Source organism: Seriola aureovittata, chromosome 19 (assembly GCF_021018895.1).
Source record: "Seriola aureovittata isolate HTS-2021-v1 ecotype China chromosome 19, ASM2101889v1, whole genome shotgun sequence".
NCBI classification, from domain to species: domain Eukaryota; kingdom Metazoa; phylum Chordata; class Actinopteri; order Carangiformes; family Carangidae; genus Seriola; species Seriola aureovittata.
The window spans coordinates 8,992,669-8,996,865 of NC_079382.1; the positions used below are offsets into that span (position 1 = coordinate 8,992,669).

A 4,197-nucleotide genomic window follows, 5' to 3' on the forward strand; every position below is an offset into this window, starting at 1 on the left:
TCACTTCTGGGCAAAGTCTAATTAGTTTAATGTTTTATGTATGAATGTATAAATGTCACATGAAAAATTCAAAAATTGATAACTTCTTTTCTTTCTTTTTTTTTTTTTTTGCTAATTACAACATCTGAAATTTATATCAAGTAATACAGTATAGTTAAACTGCACTAGGAAAGACCTTCCCTAGAAAAATACACCTACAGTATATTATTATAATAACATGTGTGGGAGAAACATGAAAAATGTCCCATCCCCACAGTTAGTGTGTGGTTTAACTGATAAATCATCATGATGGATTAAAAATTTAAAAGCAAAATAGAAAACTCTCTGCTAAGAGCAGCAATCTGCTCACCAACAAGGGACTAAAACTCTTCACCACCTCCACCTCCATCTGCCTCTAAAGATTCAATATTTCAGTTGCAGGATTCACTGTCACATTATCTATGGGGTCTTCAGATCTTAAAACTGCAGTAATTTCTCCATGCTGGTATTTGGGGCCACAGACGCGCAAAGTTTCAAAGAGTGGCTCACAGACTCTCCTTTGCAGGTGATCGCCTCAACAGTAACCAGTGAAGCAGAGACATGGTTTTAAAAAAAATAGCTCGGTAAAGTGAAAGCTACAGAAGTCCAAGACGTCCCAAACCCACGAGTAGCGACAGCAGCAAGATGGCCGCCTGTGATGGAGACTGAAGCGGAGGCTGGCCTGACCTGGATGCAATTGGTCGGGTGAAGATATATGGGTGTTCCTACAGAAGGGACACAGAGAAGAAGGGATGTTATAATTACAGAGACAATTTTCAAAAGCGTGACATGGATTAAACATAAATTTACAATCATCTAGATCATTTTTACAAACGTTTGAAAATCAGCTTGCAACAAATATTTCATTTAGCAGATGAAAACAGATTCTGAAAAGTAGTTGTGGGTGTTTCTAAGATGCTCTGAAAACTGACACAGACACCTCGCATTTACAAGGTGACAGACGATGAACAAACATGCACATACACAGTGAAAATTAAACAGTGTAATTGAGCGTAAACAGTATTAAGAGGTCTGCTGTTAAAAACCTGACTTGAACAGAGAAAGATTTCAAAATAGTCCCTGCTAACAACTGCATTATCGTGGGACAATAATACAACTTCCACCAAACAAAAATGGCAACAAACCGACAACAATCCTTTAGAAAACGCAGCTCTAATCTAGTTTTCCTCAATATAAAACAACACTATCAAGACTGAAGATCGCTTGGTTTTTGTTTGGCTTCGGGTTGAGGACACAGGTCTTACCATCGGTGGACAGATGAGACTGATGGGGTCAGAGAAGCTGCTCACAATCATCTTTCCTCCCTCGGGCTGAAACTGTGAGCAGGAAACAGAGAGAAGAGGAGAAACACATTGAACTACGCTGATTCATTTCTCTAATACCTGTGATCTACATATATGTTCTATTATTCATTATATGTCATCCTTATATGGCATTTATTCACACAATACATCTCTCTGAGTTGCACCGGGCTCATTGTTGACCTTTAACCTCTTTCCATTCAGTTAAATACAAGCAGTGTTCACCATGTTGTTCCACAGTCCCTTGGCCAGCTCCTCGTGACCCTTTATGGTGAAGTGGAAGCAGTCGTGAGTGAAGAAGGTCATATCGATCTTCCCGTTCTGCTCAGGGAGAGAAAAACATAGACTGGTGTAGATTCACTGACAGAGTGCGTTGTTGGTGACCTATGGCGTTATCAAGGCTAAAAGCTACACAGCCCGTCGCTCTCAGGATCGTAAAAGATTCAGTCATCTCTGTGTAACGTTTCACACCGACTGATCTCCTGAAGGCAGACACTTCTACCATGTTGATATTGTTGTGGCTTCTGGAGTGAGACAGATTACCGGGAGGCGGGGAGGGTCAGCGTGTTTGAGAAAGGGCTGGAGAACAACAGCAAAGTCGTCCTTGAAGAAGCGATCGCTGTGCAGCAGCTGCTCAAGTCTTTTCTAGAGATGGACGCAAAATTAAAATCACATCATCTGCCAGTTTTTCTGACTCTTAGTGTATTAATAAGAGCAAACCAATTACATACAGATAATTGTGAACACGTAATCAATATATGTACATCAATACATGTAATCATCAATAATGTTGTTCCCTATTATGGACAAAATGCACCTTTAATAAAGTGAGAGGTATCAACTGTACCTGGAACTCCAGATTGACCTCTACCAGCTCCCGTAGTTCAGGAGACTTGGCTACTGGCTCTATCAGGCACGAACAGAAAGACCTAAAACGTTGCATAGGGATTTAAAAAATGTATAGAAATGTGAACCAATCAAGATTTGAACTTATATCATAAGACATTAAAAAAAAATCTAATCATTAGAATGTGCATGTACTGCCGGGTTTGATTAAATTAAAGAGTCCCTCCAGACAAAAAGATCCTCCCTGTAATAATGATTTGGGTCTGATTTGGTTTTTCCATATTAATTAATTAAAAGAGAAGAGAAACCTGATGATTGTGAAAACAGCATTTCTAGTGTTTCATTCTGCACATTAAAGGTCAAACATCCAAGTGAAGTAGCAACAAGCAAAACATAATTCCTTAGTTGAGGAGGACCTTTAAGGCTCATGTAAATGTGCATGTTAAGAAAGAGTGGCTCACCGTTGGAGAAGGCACCCTGGGGTGGGCTTCTGCACCTCCCTCAGAGTTTGCATGGGCAGGATCTGAACCACGTTAACGATCATACGAGGAACCTGAAGGACATCATGGAGAGAAGGGTATGTACTAAATGTGACGTGTGCATTTCTGAAGCTAAAAAATGGATCCAAAAACAGTATGTCATGTTTCTTTTTTTCTTTTTTCTTTTTTTTACCTCATTCATAAGCATTTCCAAGGAGACGGTTATATAGTGAATGAAGTTATCCACTGAAAAAAGAGCCTGGAAAGAACATGGAGATTCTGCAGAGGTTAATTATTTCTATTGAACTAAACTCAGCATTCAAAAGAGAAGCAGGCAGACCTTATCTTTGCAGTAATCACAGATGTCATTCATGCCCATGAGGATGGTCAAAAGCTTCCAGTCCTGCTCGAAGTTCAGGCCCTGAATGAAGGGACAACAGAGGGGCCAGAATGTAGATATGATCCATATAAGACAGTGTTAATAATCAGCTCACTGCAGGGAAAACAGGGGCATTACTGTACCTCATAACCTCTAAGTGTGTCAATCAAATGTCTCGTCTGGCCTGGGAGATTGCTGGAAGGAAATATCTTCATGAGCATCATTAAAAGATAAAACTGAAAGTTATAACTCACACATTTTTTTAAAAGAATATAATTTCCTAGTCGAAGTAGCCTGAAGCCCAAACACAGCTTAAATCAGGATAAACTGTTTTGATGTTACTGGTTGCAAAGTGAGTCAAGGTTTTCAGCTCTCGACATTAAACTGAAATGATCCCTCTGGATAAGCGGGGATGGTTTCATTAGTGTCTGATCACTGCAGGTTGAAAACAGCGATGAGGCCTCACAAGGTGTTTTGTCCGGTCACAGCCAGGTTGAAGCCTGTTTCACTGATATGAGCCTGCATCCCGTGAACCGTCTTGCCGGGAGCAGCACCAACCAGTTTGGGATTGAATAGCTTGATGATGTCTAAGACACACAATTGGAAAATAAATAAGTAAAGAACATGAATTGCGTTTTCTCTTTGGTTGACTGTGGAAGAAAATGATGTCAAGAGATGGCCGAGATATCATCTGTGATTAAAACATCTTACTTGCCAAAGTAATGACATCCTGAAAAGACCCATATCCACCGATACTGAAAGATGAGGAAGTGGAGAAGAAAAAAAAAAATTGCATTTGATTTGAAACAATTTTATGTAAAAAGTTACGTATGCTCTATTATCTGAAAGGTTAAGCTGCATATGAATCATATTATGTGGTGTCTACATGTAGGACCTCTGCAGGTTTTACACATCTGTCACCTCCACGACACATGACGATACTCAATAGGAATCCCGAGGACAGTTGTGGCGTTGGCACCTATGGCCGTCTGCAAAAGGAAAGACACAACATCTAAGAATAACAAAAAGATGATGTGATGATGTGCTGGGGATCTATTGAAAGTACAGGCAGCTTAGTTGTGAGTGTGTGCCTCTGCTGCGATCATAAAAAGAGACCAGTGATTACTAATGTGGCTGCACTGCCACTGCAACA

The 4,197-nt window shown here is 40.1% G+C and overlaps 1 long non-coding RNA gene across 1 annotated transcript; it reads right to left on the reverse strand.

Moving 5' to 3' along the window:
• Positions 1 to 278: 278 nt before the first annotated feature.
• Positions 279 to 1,623, reverse strand: LOC130160842 (uncharacterized). The gene is made up of 3 exons (XR_008826056.1): positions 1,566 to 1,623; positions 1,284 to 1,355; positions 279 to 743 (listed from the first exon to the last, which is right to left on the reverse strand). It is a non-coding gene; the product is annotated as an uncharacterized LOC130160842 (long non-coding RNA).
• Positions 1,624 to 4,197: the final 2,574 nt, after the last annotated feature.